Source organism: Heterocephalus glaber, unplaced genomic scaffold (genome assembly GCF_053883595.1).
Source record: "Heterocephalus glaber isolate CG9 unplaced genomic scaffold, H.glaber_assembly_v1.0 deba00001577, whole genome shotgun sequence".
In the NCBI taxonomy this organism is placed as follows: Eukaryota; Metazoa; Chordata; class Mammalia; order Rodentia; family Bathyergidae; genus Heterocephalus; species Heterocephalus glaber.
Window position 1 is genome coordinate 28,074,151 of NW_028258358.1, and position 19,002 is coordinate 28,093,152.

The 19,002-nt window shown below is 34.0% G+C and overlaps 1 protein-coding gene across 5 annotated transcripts in view; it reads left to right on the top strand.

Annotated features, from left to right (window-relative positions):
- Gpc6 (glypican 6) overlaps positions 1-19,002 on the top strand; it is a 1,085,538-nt gene that overhangs the window by 218,695 nt on the left and 847,841 nt on the right. The window contains exon 2 of one of the 5 annotated variants that reach the window (XM_087193031.1): positions 7,914-7,989. The exons of 2 other annotated variants lie outside the window; for them this stretch is intronic. The gene's annotated coding sequence lies outside the window, so the exon portion shown is untranslated. Of the gene's footprint in view, positions 1-7,901; positions 7,990-15,239; positions 15,261-19,002 lie in introns of those variants that run through there. 2 more of the 5 variants (XM_087193032.1, XM_087193033.1) reach the window with 2 other exon arrangements.

The following is a 19,002-nucleotide window of genomic DNA, read 5'->3' on the forward strand; positions in this document are numbered from 1 at the left end:
TGTTAAAATATGGGTAATGGGAACTAGAAGCTTACAGGATAAACATTTATAATGTTTTCAAAACAGCCTATTTTTCTTTCCTAGATTCCATAGTACTTGTATTTCTCCTGAGGACTTGTATGACACCATATATTTATTATGAAATTATGTTCATTTATCTTACTTTGTAGAAACAATGCATCTTATTTTGAAAAATACATGCTCTATAGTCGCAGGATTTTTTCCAAAGGGCCCGTGATTTAAAATTTGTCCTCACTGGATTTGAGGGTGATTTGGGGTACATGAATTTGGCCATAAACTATTATGTGAAATGATTCCTGTCTAAATTGCTTTTGTTTCTAGTTTTATTACCAATCATTTTTTAGCAGAGAAATGTACATATATCTTATGGGAACACCTTGATTAGAATAATCTTTTAAAAGGGGCATTTGAGTATTTTTTGCCATTTATCAGTAAAAGACATACAGTTTCTTACTAGTAAACAGGTTTTTCTCTACTAATAAACAGTAATGGAAATAGTTGTCTAGAGATTCATCGACCACTCAGATGAAAACAGCTGACTGTTAGAGCTGTCCTTGCAGTACAGCCAGAGGAGTTGCATGTACTGCTGCTTGGTCCATGTGGATGCTTTAGGAAAATCACTGGTTCTCGGGCTTCCCTTAGGAAGTAACATTACCTGTCACTGTGTCTTAACTTGCAAAGCAGAATTATGATGTGCCGGATTTTGTGTGCAGTGTGGATATTCTCCTCCCAATTTCTCACTTAGAAGTCATTTCTTAGCCGATACCTTAAGACATTCTGACACAGTTAAGGCTTACTTTTTAGAACTTCAAGATTAGTGCTATTAAACTTTACAGTTTAACAGGATGTCATCACATTGTGTCTCAAGTAATTGGCATCCCCTGGAGTTGTGCAATATGAAATCTAAATTGAGATTTAAATGATCCAGAGTGTGGGAAGTGAAACACATAGGGTCTTCAAAATCAGTGACATTTGTTCATGTTACTAGTCACCCTCCACAGGACTGACTGTTCTCTTAGCTCCTGATGTGTGTTCACCATTAAATGGACTTCATCACTGTCTGTCTCCATGGTGGGACTGAGAGGACTTCAGAGCCTTTCTGGGGAATTTCCCTACAATGCAGTGTCTAAATGGCTTCTCTACAAAATGCTGCCTTTGCTTCCTACTCATTAAAGTCATCCTGCCCCATTTCTAGTTATGAAGTGTTGTCATTGTGATGGATTTTCTGGCCTTGAGAGGTTGTGGCAGCCAAAGTGATGTCATACTGTATTTTGTGTCTCTGTTTCGTGACTGAATAAATGGTTTTTAATTACTGCTGTTTCTTCAACCTTGGATAACACTTGGCAGAGTTATCAGTTTTTATATTTGAAAATAGACTTTGGCTATAATATTTTCAATTAAAGGCTTATATTTATTTGCTTCGCTAATTAATTTCATACAAGTTAAAATTCTATACTTAAATTTAATAAATTTTACTACATTTAATATTATTTTCAATGACATTGATAATTATTTAAAGTCACTGCTTTTGCATGATGAAATCCAGTAAGGTAGCACTAATATACTTAGAAATTTAGAAAAATTATTCATGCAGTATTTCAATGGAAAGAACTCTTTCCGTATTAGGAAAATATGGTAAAACTTGTAATAATTATCAAGAAGTAAAATTATATCTAAATCTTCTGATATCTAAGCCAGAATAAATACTTGTCTGGAAATTTATGGTCAAACAAAATACTTTGAGGAAAATTGTGTCAGTTGTCTTTTTATAGTAATCAGACAAACTGAGTAATGAATATCACTCCTTTTTTGTGATGTTTCACTTTTCTATAGTTCATTATCAGTGTCTTATTTTTTTTACATAGAGACAGTTTTGAATAATAAAGTCATAAATACATATGTATCTTATACATCAATTCAGTTATTACTGGCTCTGATATTACAATAAATATATGAACTTATGATTAGAAACTGGTTTTGTACAAAGCTAGATGAAATGTAGTCTCTATCAGTTGTTCACTTTCTCTTCCCCAATACTCCTAAAATTCAGCCTAAAGCCAGTAAAGACCAGAATCACCGGCTCACAGTTGTGTGTCTTTTGAGGTTGTCTTTTATTTTATCTTCATGTGCCTTCAGTTTGAAGAATGTGTTATATGTGTGTCATAGCTTTATTTTGATTAGAGCAGTTATCAAGGCTACAGCTTAATAACTGGCAGGAACTAATTTTAATCTTGGCCCTGCCCCTAATAACATGGCAAGTAAGATGTGTGTGTGTGACCAATATAGTATTTCCCAAACAAATCATCAAGGAAAGTTTTTTTATAGCACAGATTTCTAGATCATCCCCCCCACATACACACATACACACCTTGGTTACTGAACTGGAATCTTCAGGCTAGAGCCAGAGAGAGATACTTGTTTAATGTCCCTAGATAATTGTGGCATTGTCACACAGGAGACTTGTACTCAGAGACCAATGAACTAGAAAACCTCTCATTTTCCCCAACTTTAATTTTCTACAAAGATGATTTTTATTTTCTACTTTTAATTTGATAGACCAATCCAATCACTGATGTGGACAGAACATTTTTCAAGATACTCTTTATGTTCCTGACTTGTTTTAATAATGTAGTAATAAATTATAGAATCAAAATATCTTGGAGCTGGAAGGATGCTTAAAGATTATTCATTTTACTCCTTTGTTCTCGACATAAATCCCCTTTCAATATTATTTGGAGATGATCTTAATCTCTCTGGCTGCAAGACTTCTCCAAACTGAGAGGATTTAAGCTTCTTTCTTTATTATGAAACTTTCATTCCACTGCTTATATCATGCATTCTGATTACACTATCAGTGTTGTCTGCTTGGCACTCATTTCTGGAGACACCTAAGTGAATAAAACATAGGCGGTCTCTGTCAGAAGTACAGAGACGAACGGAGAGGCAACTATGAAAGAGCATTATTAGTGACTGAAGGTGAAAGCAAAAAGAATAGATGAATAGAAGAGACATTTAAACTAGTCTTAGGAGAAGGCAAGAAACATTCTAGAGAGTATGACAGATCACATGAGACAAATAATGCTTAGCAGTTAAGGATGGAATTAACTTTGGGGGCAGTAAAATCTGTTATAGTACATTTTACCCATGATAAGAAGTTGAATGTGATTGGATGTTCCAGTAATCTATAGTAGTGTTTCATGGATTCTAGAAATAAGAACATTGTTCCCTCTGCCAATTTTAAATGTACTGAAATTGCTGCAAAGGACCTACATCCTGTTTCAATATATAAGGTATGGAATGGAATAGGACCAGTGTACTATTGTCTTTTAAGATAAGAGAGGGTAATGATCACTCTAGGAAGCTCGAATTCTGGCTAGTTCAAGTTGTAGGTTTCATATCTAAAGACACTGGAGCTTGAAAGGTTGATTTCACAAAGTCACACTCATTAAAATCTAGGCATTTTTATTACTCACCTAATATTCCAAGTCATCTTTCTCTTCTCTGATGCAGAGATTTAAAAAAAAAAAATCCAACCTTCATGCTTATTTTATTTCTTTTTTACACTCTTGTCTTCTGTTATCTAATCTTGCTATACCTAAGGGCTGAGCACACAGTTGGTGCAGATATTTGTGGTCAAACTAAAATGGATAAACATGAAAACGTATAGAAAATCTATAGGATGTCATTTAATTCATGGAGCAAATTACACATTATCTGGCTCACATGACCTGTCATCTTCTGTAGATACTTATGATAGAAAGAAAGAAGAAAAATCAGGATAAATGTGCAACAGCTGTCAATGTTAAATAATTCTTTAGCTGTGAAAGCCTTCATTTGCTTTCAAGAGTTGTGACATACGGTCAGAAATGGCTTGAAAATTTATTGTGTCTTTTCTGTTGGATGAGATTCAAAATATACTTTAAGAAAGCTTCCATCCTTCTTCATCCTTGAAAAGATCCTTCAGAACTCATAGAGCATGTAGAATAAAGACAGAGAATGATGAGGTTCACAGGCCTAAAAATGACACGCTCTGATCAGAATTGCCAGCCTACCACAGAAGATTACTGGGAAAATCTGCATCTTTTTGCTGACACTACACTTGAAACACTGACATCTCATTGACCTAAAGAACCCCCTGTTGTAGATAAAGACTTTAGAATTACTCTTCCTCAATGTTATAGCAGAATTGGAAGGGAGATTTTAAAATTATAAATTTTTTAAAAAATGGTCATTCTTTTCTGTTTTTAAAATGTAACCTTAAGGATTAAAAGGGTAAGAAACCCACGCTTGCCAGTGGATACTAGCTTCCTTAAGTTTGTAAGAAATTTGTATTAAAAAAATTGAAAACAATGAGGAATAAAAAAGAAATGCCGAGTTCATATAAACGAAGGAGCAAAAGAACAACTTGAGTAAAACATTACAGTAAGGCAATCACCTAACTTAATAAAATCTCCTTGGTGCAAGCAGAAATAATCAAGCCTACTGTGTATATAAGAAGAAAAGAATCAAAGGAAAAAATCCCCCAGAGAGACTTCGTCAGTAATGGCGATGCATCAATTTCACCTGTGTCCTTGCCTTTCTTTTCCCTGGCCTCTGTCCCATTTCTGCTGTTTGCCTCCTAAGGTTTCAAAATACAGTGAAACCTATTTCTAAGCCTTCCCAACATATGACAGCTTGTGTATAAATCATTTTATTTAGGAATTAGGACAATCCTTTTTGCTTGAAGTAGAATAAATTGTGCTCCAATTTCAAGTACTTATGAAAAATACATTGTACTTCAACCTGAATGCTGTGTTGCATAAATCACTTCAGCCATCACATTCTGGAGTAACTTTTAGATTAGAAATTGAATTGTACAGTGTATAATCTATAATTGTTTTGAACAATACCTAATTATCTCTTATTTAGAATGGGAATGTTTTATTTGGTAGCCCCCATATTAGATGCTCACACTGGTACTTTCTTGAGGAGAAATGAGCATAATGTCTAAAGATCCGTCTGATGGAAATTTGCCCAAATGGCTGCTATGCCTTACAGGGTACACCAGAAGACTAAGTAGACAGGGATTATATTAAATTTGTAGAACTGGAGACTTGAACATTCGGTTCTCCAGTATGTGAGTACACAGTGTTCCTACTGCGATTCAATTACTAGGTCTGCTTGAAGGTAAAGGATTCTTGTCAGTTCAAGTCCCTACTGTATCTGTGCATTGTGAGTTGTTTTTGGCAGTACACCTTTATCAGAGTTTATTGTAGACATCTCATTAGTATTTTGGCATGCCACTCTGTACCAGTGTTGAACCTTGTCAATTGAAATAGAGACCATGTTAGGGCCTGAATGATAACAACTCTAATTAACCTGAACCACACACTGGAACACTTTTTGAGATAATGTTGCCATGTAAGTAAACTGCGGTACATCTTTGCTTTCTATGGTGTTTTTTTTTTTTTTTTGCACTAATAAACCAAGGGGCTGTCATCCAAAGAGGGTCTCCTATCCATCCTCAGAATGCTCGGCTTTGTTGCTGTTATTGTTGTCGAATCACCTGAACCCTTTGCCTTGGCCTCCCTTTGCCCTCCCTCATTCTTTGGTGATACAAACCCTTAAATTCTGCTCAACTGTAACCATGCCTTTCCACCTTGTACAAAGTGGTTTGCATACATAGTCTCTGCTTCAGTCTTTTGTTTCTGTTAACAAACCTAACACAATATAGAACTGTTTTTTGGAATGTTTACTCTTTTCTCAACAACTTCTTAGCTAGAAAATGAGCTCCCTGTGCCAGAAGAGACTTCGTCCAGCTGGGTAAGTGTTACACTTCCAGAAGCCCTCACTATCCCTGATTCGTGATAGTGATCAGTCAGTGTCTACCAAAGGAGTTTGAATGATGAAATCCAGGAGTTATGATCTTCTATGTTGCTCATGTTATAGAAGATTTTAAAAAATGGTCCCATTTGTTTTTCTGTTAGTTTTATTTTGAGTGTGATTGTCTGTCACTTAGATGACAATGGGGACTTTAAAGTGATGAGTATAGCTCTATTTTCCCAAAGAATACACAAGGCAGTGGAAAATAGGGCACACAAAAGGAAGAATAAATGAAAGAATAAAACATACCAAATAATTAGTGGGTTATGATGGAGGGCCAAACAAAGCTTTCATTCTTATATTTTGTTAAAGTAATGCTATGGATCTAACAGTAATTTCACTCATCAATTAGAATTCGTCTGTTAATGTTAATTGAGTTCTAATTCTTCCCTACTCAGACCCAAATCTATTCGATGATGTCATTTTATTTACAAGCTGGGCACAGTGGCACACTCTCATAAAGCTACATGGGATGCTGAAGTGGGAGGATCACAAGTTCAAGGCCAGTCTGGACAACTTAGTGAGACCCTGTCTCAAAATAAAATTTTAAGAAAGGGCTAGTGCTATAGCTCAGTAGTGGAGTATTTGACCTGCATATGTGAGACCATGCATTCCATCCCCAGCACTGCAATGAATGAATGAATGAATGAATGAAGTGATTAAGAACAAGTATTCTAATTTCACCGATGAAGAAAGGAAAGGAAAAGAGATAAAATAATTCTCATAATGTTATACAGCTGTCAACATACAGAGTCAAGGTTCAGGTCCATTTTTTCCAAATGCAAATCTTGAACATTTTCCTCTATACAAAGTTACTTTTCTTTCTCTCCCTTTATTCTTCTTTTAAAACCTTTTCTCTTTCTGTAGGAGGACTGGACCTTTGGTCAATTCTGTACCTCTGATAACCTGATAATCTTACACAAACAGTTACCAAGCAATGTCGCCATGATCATATATGAATTATAAGCAAATTATAAATACACAGTAGTGCTGCCACAAGTGTATTGACTTGCAAATAATATGCCTCAGGAGGGTGTCACTGAAAGTTGTATCCATGGAATTGTAAAAGTACAAGGATAAAATTGAGTGGGTTTTAGGAAAATGGCTGCAACATGAGACCATGTTAAGTGAAATAAATCAGACACACAAGCTTAAATATTGGATGATATCTCTTATATGAGAAACCCAAAGTATAAAGAAATTAAAGGGCAAATTAAAAAGATAATAGGAAACAGGGATATAAATCTTTTGCAAATGGCAAGAGGACCAAGAGATGGAGGCAGCGGAAAGCAAAGGGGAGGTAAAAAAAATGTTTCAGGTACATGCACCAACTCCCTGCAGTGAATGTAATCATTATGTACTGCAAACATCATCGAATAAAATACAAATTAAAAATACAAAAAAGAAAAAATATACAATATGGAATCCCATGAGGCATGAGGATTCTAATCCACTGGTGTGGCTTTTCTTATTGCACCTGAGCGGTTGTTTGGATTGCTGTAGAGAATCCAGCAGAGAGGATTACTTGTTGGTGAGCTATGATTCTCACCCTGCAGGCTTCTAAGTCTCTGATGCCAGGCAAGACTCTGGGTATATTAGCCTGAATGGTGGGCAGAATCCGAGAACCCTTGAGAAAACTAAATGTGTTTCCACATATGACAAGTATCTTCATAAATTGGTCTTGATCTTAATGGCTGCTTACCTTTATTAAATGAATTTGGGATTTGAATTTAAAAATGCATTAGTTCACATACTTTAATCAAAATTATGCATTTCATATATTTATCCCTATGCTCCATATGAGACTATTGAATATCATTTCTTTCTGAAAAGTAGTGCCAAATTCATTATGGTTAAATATCCTCATAGCACCTGAAGATTTAATATGTGTTATTGTACTAAAGAAGCAAACTGTAATTTTGGGTTGGGGGCTGAAGATTGAAAGAAATAATTTTACAATTAATTTTAAGAGCTATTTAACTTCTATAGTACTGTGTATTTTTTTGAAACACATGATGTTTTTCACACAGCAGTCAGAACAAACGAAGATGAGTGTGATATTCAGCAATACACATAGCATCAGAGAAGAGCAGACATAATATACAGGTAAACAAAAAAATTATTAAGTTAATCTGGAAGTGTTAATACCTAACGTGAACTGTTTGGGGTAGTTTCTAATGGGATTTCACTATGCATGGATCGGGCAGTTTCATTGGATAAAAAGAAAATAAAAGCTTGGTTTGGCTGCTGTAAATTGTCAAATAAAATGATTGTAACATTTAAGTACTTTAATATTTCATTGTCAGTGACACTAATTAGGCTTTATTTTTTCTTTTTGCTTTCTCAGAGGGCAGAGATCTTAGGGTTAGTTCTTCACATTTTCCTGGTTCCATTCTATTACTAATCATCAGAGTAAATTAGATTGGCCTTAAAGATATTTGAGATAATGCAAAAAATGGCTACATTTTCATTATGCAGCTTTACACAGACTTTACAAAAAATATAGTTAGATGTTATATATTTTAGCATTAATAAATATAATGTAAATTAAAATTTTAAACTCATTCCACTTTGTTATTTTATCTTATTTTTAAAATTACCATGTACTCAAAGTGATTCTTTTTGTTGTTGTTATATTGAGCTATGGATTTTAACAATTGTATAGATTAGTGTAATTGCTGATACATTCAGGAAATAGAATCAGATCAGATAAAAGTCCTTTGTTGGATATGTATATCCTTTATAGATATTTTCCCTGGTCTGAACCTCGTCCTATGGTTCTCTTTCTTCAGAGTTTCTCACAGAAGCCAGGTCTGCCTGTTTTACAAAGATTGATACTATTTTTACCTTGATGGACCTTACTTTTGATGTCATATCTGCTGATTTGCAGTTTACAAAATTTTTCTCTATGTATTATTCTAAAAGTTTAGCATTTGTGCCTTTTATATTCATATCTATTGCTATTTTGGGGTACAATTTGCATAACATGTGAAGTTCAAACAAGAGTCTGTTGTCTTGTTATTAAAATTGCATGTGGATATTCTGTACTTCCAAAATCATTTGCTGAAGATGCAGTCCTTTCTCTGTTCAGTTTCTTTTGTATTTTCTCAAATCTAATGGCCATGTTATGCTTTTATTTCTGGATTCAAAGTAATTATTCATTTGGTCAGTATGTGAATCTTCTCACTAATTCCACACAATCTTGATTACTATATATATATATAATAACTATATATATAATAACTATAAAAATTGGATAGTGTACTTCTTCCCTTTGTGTCCTTTTTTTCCAAATGCTTTTAGTAATTTTAGGCTCTTTGCCTTTCCATATAAATTTTAGAATCAGCTTGTTATTATTGACTCAAAATAATAAAAATCCCGCAGAGATTTCTTCTCTTAGACCATGTCCGTTCTTCCTCAAGTATGATGACAGGTGCGGCCTTTTATGGATGCCATGTAGGAGCCTGCTGCCACAATTTTGTCTCATCGTTAATGGATTTTGAGTTTTCTCAAGTGATTTTTTCCAGATAGTTGATATGATAATAAACTTTTTTTTACATTGTTACGATGAAGACTTACATAAATTGAATTTGCTATATTGGTCTGGACTTGCATTACCAGGGTAAAACCTCCTTGGTTGTGATGTTCTTATTTATATTGGACTATTTGGATTGTATTTGTTGGACTTAATTTGCATTATTTTTGAGGATTTTTGCACCTGAGCCCATGAGGGTTAGAATATAATAGCTTACTTCTTTCTCTTCCTCTTATTGTTCCTCCACTTCATCATCTTCTTTCTGGTGTGTCTTTCACTGTATTTCACATGGAAGTAATAATTGCCTCATAAGATGAATTGGGGACACGTCTCAGTGTTTCCTTCTTTTATGTTTTTCCTCCAAAAGAGATTATATACACTTATTATTTAGCCTTTGAATATTTGGTAGAATTTGCCAATGAAGGTATCTGGATCTTGAGATTTATTTCTCAAAAGTTTTGAATTTTATTCTTGCAAAGTCAATCTTTTAAATATTTGTACTCTTTGCCCTCAGTCACATTTTTTATTTTGTAGATTTTGAGAAATTCATCCATTTCAGTTGAACCCTTAGATTTATGCATAGAGTTATTCATATTTTGCTTTATTATCCATTTAATTCCTGCAGAGTCTTTAATAAGGAGTTCTCTCTTTTCCCTGATATTGATGATTTGTATATTCCTTCTTTATTTCCAAAGGGTTATCAGTTTGATTAATCTCTTTTAAAAGTCAACTTTTGATCTTATTGATTTTCTTTATTGTTTTCTTTACAACAATTACCTTGATTTTTTACTTTTGTCATTCTTAATTTTTCCAATGCTTTGTGTTATTTTGTTGTTTCTTGTTAAGAAATTTTGAGACTTTCTTTTGTAATACAGAATTTAATGCTGTAATTTTCTCCTATACATTAGTTGTGTTTTACAGAGTCTGATGTGTTTGTCTGTTTTATTCATTTTATAATATTTTCTCATTGCTCTTGAGATTTTCTGTTTGAGCCATAGGTTATTTAGAAATGTGTTGTTAACTTCAAGTGTTTGAGGGGAATTTTATGTTATTTTTCTGTCCATGATTTCTGATTTAGTTCATTTATCATTAGAGAATATGCTGTGTATGTTGTTAATGATTTAAAATGCGTTATTGCTTGTTTTATGACCCAATATATGGTGTATCCGGGGGAAAATTCCAGGTGCCTGTGAATAGGCTGTATAGTCTCCCGCTGTTGGGTGAGTACCAGGTAAATGTCAATTAGATTCAGTTGATTGATGGTTATTTTTCAGTTCTTCTCAGTCCTTGCTGCCTTTCTAGCCACCTATTACTGAAAGAGAAGTATTAAAGCCTTCAACTTGTAGATTTGCCTATTTCTTTTTTTTTCTTTTTTGCTTAAATTCTTTTATTGGTACATTTTAGGTATATAATACGTTTACATTTATCATTGGGTGCTTGTACCTGTACATGATGTATCTTGCTTCTTATTTTTTTCCCCATTCCCTGTGCTCCCTTCACCCCCTCTATCCTTCCATATTTACAGACTTTGTTTCCATTTTTTCCTCTTCTCATAATTTTTCCTTTCCCTTCTTTCCTTTTTCAAGATTGTTGGTTTTAATTCTATTACTTTCTTCAGGATTGTTGGTTTTAATGTTGTGTATGTAGATCCATTTGTTGTTTATTTTGTTTTGCTGTGTTTTGATGCATGAACCACAAAATATTCTTGGTGTGCCTCTTTATCATTATGTAACCATCCCTTTAATATCCTTTTCTGTGTAATTGGGATTTTTTTTTCAGTTTCATATGCTGAGTAGTTTTCTGTTTTATTCTGGACATTGTGAATATTACATGAGTTTCTGCATCTTATTTAGTTCTGGGACAAATGCAGATAATTTCTGTGTTAGTGCTCAGTTATGCTGGTTAGGCTTAGGCCACAGCTTTCCACCGAACTTTTGTGTGTTGTGGTCCTGATTGTCAGTTCCGTTAAAGCCTTTATGGTCTTTTTTTGATCTGTTCCATGTATGCACCTCCTAAGCCAACTTGGGTTCTAAGTAGTGGTCAGTCTGTAATTTCAGTTCTCAAGGTTTCTGATGGATTAAGCAGAATTAAAACTACATATGTGCAGCTATTGGTGAACAAAAGTGTTCATAAGAAATTTGAGCTGATTTCTCTAGCATCCTCTTTCTCCTTTATTTCCGCCCCCAAAATCCAATTGGCTGAGCTTTCTTTTTCCTCCAACCAGATTGCTAAGGCTTTATTTACTACTCTTTGCTGTACATTTCTGAAACTATGCCAGGACCTGGAGCTAAGCTTTCGAGAGAAAGAGAGAAAACAAATAAAGTTTGGTCCCCACTTCTTGGATCTCCGATGTGTGGAATTCAGTCCAGGATAGACAAAATGGGAGAGTGCTAAGCTTACAATGGATTATTGGAATTTTGAAATCTGGTTATATTCTCCACAGCTATCTGAGTAGCTGATCCTTCCTTCCATTCTGTCCAGGTTTTATAGCTGTATCTAAAAGGATTGACAGTGGAAGGTGTTTATTCTAATATTACTAAGGACTGAAACTTTTACTCCATTTTAAAGCATTTTTCACCATGATGCTATTGTTCAGTCAGTGTGATTTAAATTAACACATAGCAAGTGCTAGGATGATTGAAACATGTCAGAATGTACAAGTATGAACATCTCTATTTAATAACTCATGTAACTAGATAATTGATGACAAATGTTTTAATTTCTTACAGTTTATTAACATTAATTACTTAAAGTAGTTTTAAACTGTAGCATATAAGAAACTTTTCTGTTGAATGATTCTGGGTACTTGGTACCTTAATTATGTGACATTTGCATTTCAACACTCTGTGATGCAGTCAGGATGATTCAGTAAAAAATAAGAAAACCTTGGATCTGTAAAGCCCTATAAAAGTGATGAGCTCAGAGTTGGATGACAGTTCGGTCAGAGACAATGATCTGTATGGGTTTTGCAAGGGAAAGTAACCCTTTGAACTGTTCCTTTCACCATATTCAATGGAGTACTTAGGGAGAAAGGGATTAATTCATTTTTAATGCTAGGAAAATATAGTCATTAAAAAACAGATAATATAAAATGCCAGAAATGCTTTTAACATCACAAGAAGTGCACTTCTTTCTTAAATAGCTTGTTACTTTTGGAGATATAGATATGCTGAGCTATTAAATATTAAAATAGAGGTTGCTTTTTAAAATGCAGTGTTTCTTATCAGAAAAAAAGCAGCTTGAACAAGCATTTCTATTGTATAATTCATGATATTGCTAATAAGATAGTCTAGCAGAATTATTTGTTATGCTTTTGAGAATGACTAGGTTTTTTTTTCTTTAATGAATATTCCCTTGGTCATATCCTCTTAAATGTATATGAGCACTGTTAAACTATACAGGATTGATAGTCACCTGGAATTTACTAATATTAATATAATTTCTCCATATTTTATGAGTGAATACAACCAAATTGTAGTATTCATATGAATTTTGCCGTATTGCACATTCCCGTAAGTGAGCAATACATTTTAAATCATTGATACAAGAGAAAAATAAATGTTGTTAGGATTGTCCCTCTTCCGACTTATACAGTATGATTTTCTGGAGTAGCATCAAGTATTTCTCTATTTATATATTTATTTCTTGGTAAGGATCCTAACAATATAGATATGGCCATTGATCTTAAAAGGATTCTTCTTTTCTTGATATCCCCCCTGCTCTGTCACCCACAGGTCTATTAGAAGCTTTTTATAGACTGTTGACCTGTATCTTTCAAATACCAGTCCAACTGCAGTATTCTGTGTCCTGCATTGGTTCAGAAGGAAACACAATTTATATATAAGTCATCTATAAGTTTTTGCTTCATCATTCTTGAATTCTCTTGATGGAGAAAGTCTCCTGACACACAGTTGTTGATTGCAAGAAGTGATTTCCCAAACTCTCTGCTCTTCTAAGCCTAAAAGCCATAGAACGGGAAAACACCAACAACCTTTCAAGGCAAGTTGGTTAGTTCCTTTAACATATTGTGCCTTTAAAACTATTTCTGCAATATGAAATAATGAACAGAAAGTATTTGAATATAATCATCACTTACACTATGTAAGTAATATACAAATATAGAAGTTTAAAAATTCAGTATATCCACATATGAGTGATTATAGAATCATGATTATTTTCCTGGGCCTATTCCATTAATGTAAGGAATATTTGAGAAAATAAATATCTTCCTGTTAGCATGATGTAATAATCTACTTGGATTTCTAAATGAACTGAAACAAATGTTATTTATTATATGGTAGTTAGAAGAACTGTATCTAATAATCTGAGTTAAGTCGTGATGAATGACATCTCAGTTTTTCTCTGGCTAGCTATAAATATTTCTGGGAAATGTGTGATTCACTCCCAAGGGCTTTATTTGTAGCATTGCTTATATTAAAGTATACTTTTATTTATGAAATACAAACATGTTAGAGTATCTCAGGTTTTGAAATATTGGTTTAATTTTCTTGGACAACAAAAGTGTTTATAAACTTACAGAACTAAAGACAGTTTTTGTTAATTCAGAGTATGTAGTTACTGTCATTCTGAACACAACATAACCATTATTTATGTGAATTTAGAAATGATGATGGCCCTTGACTTTAGTTGACTGTAGAGGATTTGCTGTGCAGTTCGTATTTTGTAACTGTCCTCTGGATTTAGCTGATAATGAGATATTTATGGTGTTTAAGTTTCCATCCTTTCAATGAAAAGTAAAGAGAATGACTGGGTTCATAAGTTGCTGAAGTGTATAAAAGAACCGTCAAAATCCAGTAAGCTATCATCAGCCAAGAGTGTTCAGGGAAATTATTTATCTGCTTTTATAGAAAAAGAAATATAGTCAAAGGAGCATTTGGAGATGTGCTTATAATCCATAGGGCTGAGAATTAGTAGTCTTTTAAGAACAATTCTCATGTATTAAGCTAGGAATGAAAACGTAAGTAAAATTTGACTAATTTTCTGCATAAAATTATTTTTCTCCAAGGATGCTTGTATTTAAGAGTTCCTTTAATTACCTCTTCCTTAACTGTTTGTTTCTTAGACACAGAGCAAGCACAGCCTTAACAGCAGGTGTTCTTTTTAATATAAGGGAAGTGTGTGCAGCTTTTTAATCTTAACATACTATTGTATGTGATCCACTCACGTACAATTATTAATACATAAAATATTCAGTGGTATTGGGTTTGTCTTCTTGTATATATACACGTCTTTTCTTATTGTATTTTTAAAACTGGAGGTTTTTAAAGTAGCCCGTGCTTAGTAATTGAGCATATCAAGGATATTTATTATGAGGTTGACATTGGGAAGGATTTAACCTGGCCAAAGAATGTTATCACTCTTTAGAAAATTCAGCCTAAAAATCATAACATCTAAAATGGTAGATGCCTTGACCCCTAGTTTTAATCTGATTTCTGTCATAGTTCTAGCCTCCTTGATAAAAGTTAGTATTAACCTGCCTACTGCATCTTGTAGGCATGTGTTCTTTCCTTCTTCTCTCTAGGCCCAATAAGGACCTTGACATGCAAAGTGTGTCTGAGAAGTTGTGTTGGATGAAGGACTATCTGAGATTCATATTTTTAAATAAATCTGAGACAGAGTAGAGTGAATCATTTTACCAGGGTTGCATTGACACATATAGTTTACTGAACAAATAATTAAAAGGTTCATGATTGCATAAATGAATGCTAGAGGTGAGGTAGTTATTAAAGATGGTCCTCCTTCTTCAGAGCATTTGTTTGGATCTTCTGGATCACAGCATGTGAAGACTTTCGGAGTGAGATCACCTGGTATTGGCAGTGAGGTATGTGGTAATGGTGATGGTGATGAAAGGCAGATGTTTTCAGGAAAAGATAGGAAAATCATGGTACATTTCTTTGAAATGTTCCGTCAGAACATGATGGGCCTCCATGAGGTGTGCCTGAAATATGGAGGAGAGCCCTCCAAATTATATCACAACTGTCCATGCCAATTTATCCCATTGTTACTTTAAAGGATAAATAACAGTGTCAGAAGTAATCTTGGAGATACTTGTAAGGACTACTCAAATCCAGATATGTTTAGCTTTTTCAGAAAGAGGAAACTACAAAAAAAGTTCTATCACTGAGTACATAGTTGTAATCAGAAAGGGGGAATTTTCCTTGCAGGACTGTAGCTTAAACTATTGGAGTAAGCAAACCATGAAGAATTGTTTGCCTGGAGGCTAGCTAAACCACATGACGTCTAGGCTTTGAAGAGTAGAAGTTGCAGCCAGAATAAAACCACATCGTCTTTACACAGAGCACATCTGCTAGGAAGAGGAGTAAAATAGCAGTATATATCTGGAATCTATTACAAATTTTTTAAAAATCAGTTTGGTAGCCCATGAATAGACCCCTCCCAAGAGTGTAAGAACCAGCATCCAAAAATCACAGGCTGACATCTGAATGATGAGCTTAGTTTGACTATTGAAGTATGAAGTTTTGAACTTGGAAGCAAATATACAAGCACAAAAAAATGGCTAAGCAACATCATACATGATGTGACTACAGAAAACTTGAGGTGGATCTGAGAAGGTAAAGATAAAAGTTTCTGATGAGACAGTAAATTTCCACCGCTGGATTTTCAACCATTGCTTCACTGGGACTTGAGAAAGAAAGATGAATGTCAAAAGGTAGATGTAATTCACCAAATACATGTGGATCATCTACTTTGCATCTGAATGTCTACTTAGAGCTATGTTACCTCTAGGATCACTTGCATCAGTGAGTCTGTGATTTGGGGATCATTATAAGAGAAAGTTCATGTGGTAGACTGAAAATGGAATGAGCCGTTTCCATACAGCATAGAATTCTGGACTAAAACAATGATTTATTTCCCACAGAGAGTGAGACAGGGAGACAGCCTGGGCCAAGTTTCTCTGGTTTAATTTATTTTGGAAACACAGATAAATAAAGCAAGCATATAGAGGGGGGGATCTGTGAAGTCATTACTGGAAAATGAAATTTACAACAGAAGCAAGATAAGAGTTGCATTTTGGAAACATTGATAAGAGAATGTCAAATCACACATTTCTTATGAGACAATTTGGTTACTTTGGCAACATACACATTATTCCTCATTTCTGATAAGCAGCGTTCCTTTCATTTTCACCTGTGGCTTTTGTCACTGTGTCTCCATGGGACATTAATGCTTAAATGAGAACTAATTAACATTTAAACTGGAATATGTACACATCGATTTAGGGGGAGTATGTTTCCTTAATATTGCTCTCTGTGCAACACAGAAAGGCATCATAGAGATTACTTACACTTCTTCAGAGGGTAGGCTTTGAAATGTTTCGTTAGATTTAATGGTTCTTACGATAGTGGTTATATGTCCTATTTTTGGTGACTAACTCTGATGAAATGTAAGCTGGATATGAACTGGGGTTTGGCAGGACAAGTATTTCTTTAAAAAGGTATAGGGACATGAACATGATTTTTTAAAAAACAGCTTCATCAAGATATATTTTCACATAAAATAAAGTTTACCTTATTAAAGTATACCGTCGTGTGGTTTCAGTATATCCACAAAATTGTGCTTTGATTGCTGTAATACAATTCTAGAACATTTGTCATCACCTGCAGAGAAACCTCATACGCATTAACAATCACTCTCAGTCACCTACTTCCTCCTGTTCCTGCCTACCTCTTATTTGCTTTCTATCTCCATGAATTTGTCTGGTTCTGTACATTTCATGTAAAAGGCACTTTTTGTTTTATCTATGCTGTCGCAAATCATAACTTTATTCCTTCTTATTGTCTAATAATATTCCATTTTTTTGATATGTGACTTTTGATTTATCCATTCATTCATTGGCAAGCATTTAGGTTCTATCTATGCTTTTCCTGCCAAGACTCAATTTACTGTGAACATTTTTTGTAAGTTTTTAAGTGGATATATGTTGTTGTTTCTTGGGCGTGTACCTAAGAATTGAATTTCGGGATAGTTTGATAATTCTATGTGTAGCTATTTCAGAAACTGCCAGATTGTTTTCTAGAACAGTGGTGTCACTTCCCCTTGCTGCTAGCAATACTGTAAGGGGTCCATTCCTCCACATCTGCAAAAGTACTTGGTGTTATTTGTTCTTTTGATAATACCCATCCCAATATTTAAAAAGGGGTATCTCCTTGTGGTTTTTATTTGCATTTCTCTGTAGGTTAAAGAGGTTGAGTTTCTTTACATGTATTCATTGAACATATGCATATCTTCTTTGAAGAAATATCTCTTTAGCTTGTTGGCTCATTTTAAAATAAAATGATTCATATTTTTACAGATAAGTTGTACAGATTACTTATGTGATCTGAATATGAGCCTCTTTCTAGATTCATGGTCTTCAAATACATTCTCCTATGCTATGAGGTGTCTTCATTTCTTAATGGTGTCCTTTGATGGACAACATTGGAAAATTTAATGAAGTCTTTAATTTATGAGTTTTGTTGTCACTTGTGCATTTGATGTCTTATGTGGGGAACTATTGCCTAATTCAGAACCAGGGGTACTTTTATGTTGTCTTCTAAAAGCAGAATAGTTTCAGCTCTTAAAATTATGTCCCAGATCTTATTTCTGTTGCCAAATCCTTTGAGAAACTTTTGTTTATTTTGTGAGGGAGGCATCTAATGTCATTCTTTTGTGTGTAGATAATCTACTTTGCTAGCACCACTTCTTGAAAATACTGTATTTTCCTCACTGAATGGCCTTGGCAGTGTTGGCCATATGGACAAGGATTTATTTCTGGACTATGAAATCTATTCCATAATTGTCTGTCTGTCATCATATTGGTACCATATTGTCTTCATCAGTGGAGTTTTATACTGACTTGAAATTGTGAAATTAAATCTGACAGCACTGTACTTCTTTTAAAAATAATTTTAGCTGTTTGGATTTGGTTGCGGTTCCCTTTAAATTTCAGTACATCTTTGAACGAATTTTTGAGTGTTGAGGTCTCCAATTTATTAAATCTTACCATTCATCGACACAAAATGGCTATTTATTTAGATCTTTAATTTCTTTCAATAATATTTTGTAGTTTCCAGTGTAGAAGCCTTACAATTTTGTTATGTTTACTCCTAAGTATTTAATTCTTAAATTTAGTTTCAGTTTATTCATTGTTTGCATATAGAGTGTTATAAAGTGTTTTGGGGCCAGGGATTTAGCTCAGTGGTACTGTGCCTGCCTCGAAAGCGCAAGGTCCTGAGTTCCATCCTCAGTACCAAAAAAAAAAAAAAAAAGGAATAAAGTATTTTTGTACACTGCAACTTTGTGGAGCTTATTTATTAGTTAGTTCAATTTTCTAATGTTTATTTAGGATTTACTATCTAGAAGAACATTCATCTTTGGATAGAGATATCTTTATTTCTTTCCAATTTGGGTGCCTTTCTTTTTTCTTTTCCTTCCTTAATTGCCCTGATGATAGTATGATTAAAAAACAAATTAACTTACCAAGTGTAAGATAGAAATTAAATGGTTGTGTTCTCCTATACGTAATTTGAAATTCTCTTCATAGAGGATTGTATAATAAAGCT